This window comes from Tupaia chinensis, unplaced genomic scaffold (assembly GCF_000334495.1).
Source record: "Tupaia chinensis unplaced genomic scaffold, TupChi_1.0 Scaffold140874_1, whole genome shotgun sequence".
Classification (NCBI taxonomy): domain Eukaryota; kingdom Metazoa; phylum Chordata; class Mammalia; order Scandentia; family Tupaiidae; genus Tupaia; species Tupaia belangeri.
The window spans coordinates 1,190,341-1,196,770 of NW_006200742.1; the positions used below are offsets into that span (position 1 = coordinate 1,190,341).

At 36.4% G+C, this 6,430-nt stretch overlaps 1 pseudogene; it reads left to right on the plus strand.

Annotated features, from left to right (window-relative positions):
• Positions 1-277: 277 nt before the first annotated feature.
• LOC114004969 (PEST proteolytic signal-containing nuclear protein-like) lies at positions 278-2,788 on the plus strand (annotated as a pseudogene).
• Positions 2,789-6,430: the final 3,642 nt, after the last annotated feature.

Below are 6,430 nucleotides of genomic sequence, written 5' to 3' on the forward strand. Positions count from 1 at the left end.
TAATGACAAGCTGGGGGGATCAGACATCACCCAGGGGCTATTGGCAGATGAGGAAACTAATCACATACCAAGATTAATTAGATATCAAAGGTGGGATTTTTTTTTTTCTAAAATCATTTAGCAATGTTCTTTGCTAAAACTGAATTTTGTAAGGAAATACATAGAGGATCTAGAAAAAGATTCAGAAGCCTAAATGAGTTTTGGACAAGCAGAGAATATATATGCTAGAAGTTCCTAATAAGAATTAAATTCAGGAGGGGAAGCCACGGTGGGAAAAATGGCAGATGGGAAGGTGGGAGGGGAGAAGCCTGAACAGCCGCAGTGAGCTGGAACCGCCTGAGTAATGGTGGGGAAAGGTCCAGTCGAAGCGCTGAGAAGTGATAGACTGAAGAGAATGCTGTAGACCTCCCGACGAAGCCTACAAATATCTCCAAGTTTGGATTTGCCATAGGTAGTCAGAAGGTAAAGACAAGCACCAGTCATATCTATCAAACTTGGATCAAGTAAGCCTTAAGAAACTATTCCAACTCTTCCTCCAAAACCTCTTTCAGTGGCAGAGGCTTCTTTTTTTCTTCTATTTTTTTTTTTACAATAAGATGTATTTTTTAAAATGTATTTTGTTATTATTATTTATACATGCAATCACTATATATCATTTTGCTTATAGAGCGAATTACCTAATATGAAATACACCTCCGACGAGTCCAGTTGAGAATACTATACATGTTATCATCAACAGGTAATAACCATTACTATGTCCCAGACACGTATTACTTCTCTATTTTTCTCCTTAATTTCCTTTCCTACACTCTTCCCCCTTGCCGCCCTCCTTCCACGCTGTCTCCAGTGTTCATAACTATTTTCAATGCTTTATGGCCTCCAATCTTTCAGTATCTATCATAGAGTGCAGTCAGTATATGTTAAATGGAGACATACAATCTGTCTTTCATAGCCTGACGTGCTTCACTCAGCAGTAAATCTTCTAATTCATCCACTTTCTATCAAATACCAGGGTCTTGTTGTTTTTTTATGGCTGAGTATTTCATGGAGTATATGTGCCACACTTTTTCAATCCATTCCTCTGATTGTGGACATTTGGGTTGGTTCCATGTCTTAACAATCGTGCATACTGCTGTAATAAGTATAGATGTGCAAGCACTTTTCTGACTGATCATTTTCCTATCCTTTGAGTATATACCCAGGAGTAAAATTGGTGGGTCATATGGTAGTTTTAGTTGTAGATCTTTGAGGAACCTCCATATTGTTTTTCACAGTGGCTGGACCAATTTACATTCCCACCAACAGTGTAGGAGAGGTCCCCTCTCAATCTCACAAAGAAATGTGGTATTATCTGTTGAAGATATTTTGTAGTTTTATCAACTGTATTAGGAAGAAATGCTCACCTGTTGAAATATCCGTTTTGTAAGACAAATAATAGTGTGATTGATTGTATAAAAGAAAATGAAATGAAAGCTAAATTAATTAATTAATAATAAAAAAAGAAAGTTCCTCTCTCATGATTGGCAGGTGGCCTGGTGGTTAAGGGTGCTGGACTCCCATGTGGCTGACCATGGTTCAAGTCTCAGACCTGACAGCTTGCTTTCTCACTTTCTCTCTCTCTCTGGTCAAATTAAAATAAATAAATAAAGTTAAATAAAATAATTCTTTCTTTTAAAGAAGAGAGAGTTCCCCTTTCAACACATCCCCACCAACACTTACCATTTTTTGTATTTGGAATCTTCTCTATTCTGACAGGGGTTAGGTACCTCACTGTGGATGGTTTTTCTTTAGTTATTGTTTTTTTGTTTGTTTGTTTGTTTGTTTTTTGCTATAGGGCATGTGCCCTTGCCAGACAAACAGAGAGAGACAGAGAGACAGAAAGCGAGAAATCACCCCCCAGGGAGGATGGCCACACCGCAATCCCTTCTTGTCCATTCTCCTCTTGAGATCGTGGGCATGCATGCACACGCTCCCAGCGTGAGTTTTAAGCCACCGGGTCCGAGATGCGAACCGTGGTCCACTACATGAGAGTCCCGTGACAAAGCCATTAGGCTAACTGCTAGTCTCCCTCATTGTGGTTTTAATCTACATGTCCCTTATGATGAGGGATGTTGAACATTTTTTTATATGCTTTTTGGCTGTTTGGATGTCTTCCTTAGAGAGTTGTTTATTCAGCTAATTTTCCCATTTTTAATAGGGTTAATCATTTTCTTCCAGGTAAGCCACTTGAGTTCCTATATATTCTAGTTATCAGTCCTTTATCTGAGGCATAGTTTACAAAATTTTTCTCCCATTCCAAGGGTTGTCCATTCACACTGATTACCATGTCCTTTGCTTTGCAGAAACTTCTTACTTTGATGTAATTCCACTTGTCTGCATTCCATGCCTCTGTAGCTCAGTGTCCTTGCAACTCAGTTAAACCAGTCCCATCACTGGAGTGGATGTCCCAATGGTTCAGGGGCTGGGACAAGGTAGGCTTCTCCAAGTTCCTATGAACAGACCTGAGCGTTCCCAGGCATGTTGAGGAGGGGATGAGCCATGCTCTGCAGCACCCCTCCCAGCTGCAAACAGCTCACTATGCAGCAAGGCTGTCTGAGATGGATATCTTGATTTTGCTGGGCCAGGGCAAGACAGGCTTCTCCAAGTTCCAATGAACACACATGAGGAGCAGGAGCTTTTAATGAAGATAAAGATAGTAAGCTAGAAGAACTGTCTCTAGAAGCAAAGATGAAAATGAAAGTATTGGAAAGGATACACCAATGTCAGCTGGACCAAACTCTTTCAGTAAAGGAAAACACAGGCTTTCTGATATCCAGGTGCTATGGGAGCAAAACATAATATCTCATCTTGCAAAGGTACATGACCAAACAATCAAATAATGTGTTTTGAAATTGGGGTGTGAATGACTGTAAAGTTAAAAGGAACAGTTTCCTTCTTAAAAGAATGGTATAAGAGTGTCTTTGGAGCCACTGTTTTTTAATTTTATTTTAAAGATTGAGTGATACACTAATAAATGAGTGTTTAAAATTAGATGTAATTTATGTTTTATATACATATATCAAGATATTACTAATTTTGTAGTTTCATGTGATTAGTTTCCAAAAGTTACAGATAATAAATCAGAAATGGTACCTTTATAAGGCTTGCATTTTTTTTTTTGACACAACTCTTAGCACATTGAGAAGGAAGCAAAAAGTTATTGTCTATTTAAAACTGCAAGCAGTTACTCACGCTTAACTCCCTCATTACCTAAACTGTCTGGCTCCCAGGAACAGCTTTATATAGAGAGAGGGAGTATTGTATTAGGAGGAAAATGTTACTGGACTATTGACAGAAAGTAAATGTAGACAAAATACAACTTTTCTTTTCCTTTTGGGCATTTGTTTTGTTTCTAGTCATCATATTGCTGTCAGTGGATATAGAAGCTTAGCTCTTTTTTTAAAAAATAAAATTTTTATGTAAACCGAATATTTGAAATAGCCCACTTCACCTTAATGGGTCTTTTCTACATTCATTAGTCTTCAAACAACAACCATTTGCTACCAAAGTAAATCAGTATTTTGAATGTGCTTCTCTCGGTTTTGTTATTAGCTAGTTCCTGTAAGCATTTCCACCAGAACTTGAGGTAAATCACAAAGAAGCTATTTCTTTTAAAATACTAACCACCACCAAAATTTTCCATGTACTGTATATATTGTTTAAGCATTTGGGTTTTTTTTGGTTTTTTTAGAAGGTACAAACACTAAAAAGAAAATGTAACATTGTATGAAGATGGAAACAAGATATAGTTTCTGTAACTTTGTATAAGTATTTTAAGTTACTAACTTGTGAAATCCAAATTGAACCAAATTTACTACAGGATTTCTTGTTAGTACCTTTGCATGACTTATTTTACATATATATGTTTTGACTAGTGGCCTCTAAAACGCACACTTCAGGTACTGAAAATGGAAAGAAAATGCATCTTCAAACATATTTTATGGACTCTCTCACCACATATAATTGCTAGATTTGTGTGTTGTTTGTCTTTTTATTTTTCTATTGTATATGAATTTTCTTTTTAATGTGACAGTTATATGCTTCTCTGAAAGCATGATCGCAGACTAAAACATATAGTGTATAATAATTTCTCTGAAAATTTGTACAATGTTAAATTTGGAGGCAGCTATGGACTATTACATTGGTAGTAACTGCTCACTGAGTTTTTTTAATAGGTAAAAAATCCAAAGAAGTCTATGTATATTCCTAACACTTTGTTCACTTGCATTTAAGTTTAGAATAAGGTCCAAGTAAAACCATGAAAATGTATATAGAACTACTAGTTTTTACATGACTTAATTATATCAAGATACATGAATTTAACTTTAACTTTCATGTAGGCAAAATGTCCAGTTTTGTCCATATTACTGTGTTTTAAAATAACATCCCTCTCCTACACTTTTTTCTTGACCCAAATGAAATATTAACTTAAGGTCAAGATGGGAGAGAAAAACAACTAAGATGAATGTCTTTACTAAAATACCAATAAATTTATAAAACTAAAAAAAAAATAAAAGAATGGATTTCAGAATATCTCCTATTAGCCTTTTTCTAAATAGAGCTCCCAGACTATTTCTTTCCTGATAATTTATGATAAATTACTTAACATAATCTGTTTTTTCTCCCTAAAATATAGACTTTAACATATAACCTTCGTGTGTAAAAAGAAAACCCATTAGAATCTGTATAATTTTTTCCTTCCATGTAAGATCAAAGAGGAAGAGGATAAGCCTATTCATAGGAGTAATACAGATTTTATTTTCAGTCTACAGTATTTTAGAAAATTTACAGTAAGATTATCTAAAAGGCTTCAAAAGAAATTTCTGTCTAAGCACCTGGACACATGCATGATTGTAAAAATCAGCAAAGTCAGAGCACAATGTGTCTTCCTATCGCAATGCTAAAAAAATGTTATTTCCTTGAATTTTCTACTTTAAGACTCCAAATATCCTGTAGGTTTCAAGTGGAGCCCAAATGTTTATCTATGTCATGTATGGTCCTCTATCCTGAACCTTAGAGAGACAGTCTAGGATTACATAGAAATGCCTGAACACAATACCATAATAATACAATTTTGTTTGATATACCTAAACGTAATGATTCTGCTAAATGTTAATAATTCGTTTTAAAAATTCAATACTACCTTTCATTGGACTTCTTAATGAGAATCCACTTGTTTCTCAGTAATAAGTATGCATGACAGTAGGTAGGTGACTCATTAAAATGAGAGATTCTGGGACCAGCAGTTGGTGTAATGGCTATGTTGCTGAACTTCCATGTAGTCAACCATGGTTCAAGTCCCGGACCGGGTGGCTTGAACTCATGCCAGGTGCATGTGCGTGTGTGCCCAAGATCCTGAGAGGAGAATAGGGGAGACGGGTCATCCCCCCCAGGGGGTGATTTCTCATTTTCTATCTCTCTGTCTCTCTCTGTCATTCTGGCGAGTGCAAGCGCCCCATAGCAAAAATCTCTCAAAACAAACAAACAAACAAAAAGACACACTAGATTCCAACACAAAAAATCCTATATGGAATTGAGAAATTTGATTTTTTTTAAAAAGAGCCTTAGGTAATTCTGATACTGATGGATTGAATGATAAACCTTAAGAACTATTTAAGGGGCCAGCAGGTAGGGTGGTGGTTAAATTGCTGGACATACCCATATGGCTGACCATGGATCGAGTCCTAGACCTGGTGGCTTGCTTTCTCATTTTCTCTCTCTCTTTCTCTTTCTCTCTGTCTCTGTCTCATCAAATTAAAATAAATGAATGAATAAATAAAATTAAATAAGTAATTCTTATAAAATAGGAACTATTTAAAAGAGAACTGTTGTGACCAGCAGATGACATAATGGCTATGTCACTGGACTCCCAAATAGTTGACCGTGGTTTGAGTCCCATAGTGTCTTGAACTCATGACTGGCATGTTGCAGGAGTGCTCAGTAGTCAGGAAGGAGACTAGAGGAGAAGGGATTGTGGCATGGCCATTGCACCTGGGTAGTGATTTCTTACTTTCTGTCTCTCTATCTCTCTGGTAAGCACATGTGCCCTATAGCAAAATCTCTCAAATAAATAAATAAGAGAGATAAAGAGACAGAGAGAGAGAGAGAGAACTATCACTATTCTAGTCCATGGAGTATCAAAGGCAGTCTGATGAAAAGTATGTGCATAGTTTCTAAAGCAAGATTATTGACTTAACAATGAATCCTTCACTTACCAAAAGTGTGACTTTAGTTAAGCCAAAAATTTTCTCTGTGCCTCACATACCTCATTTGAAAAATTAAAAATAAGCTAGAAACTCTCAATGTTTATTGCGGCACTATTCATGATTGCTAAGACATGGAAACAACCCAAATGCCCATGAACAGGTGAAGGGATAGAAAAACTGTGGCA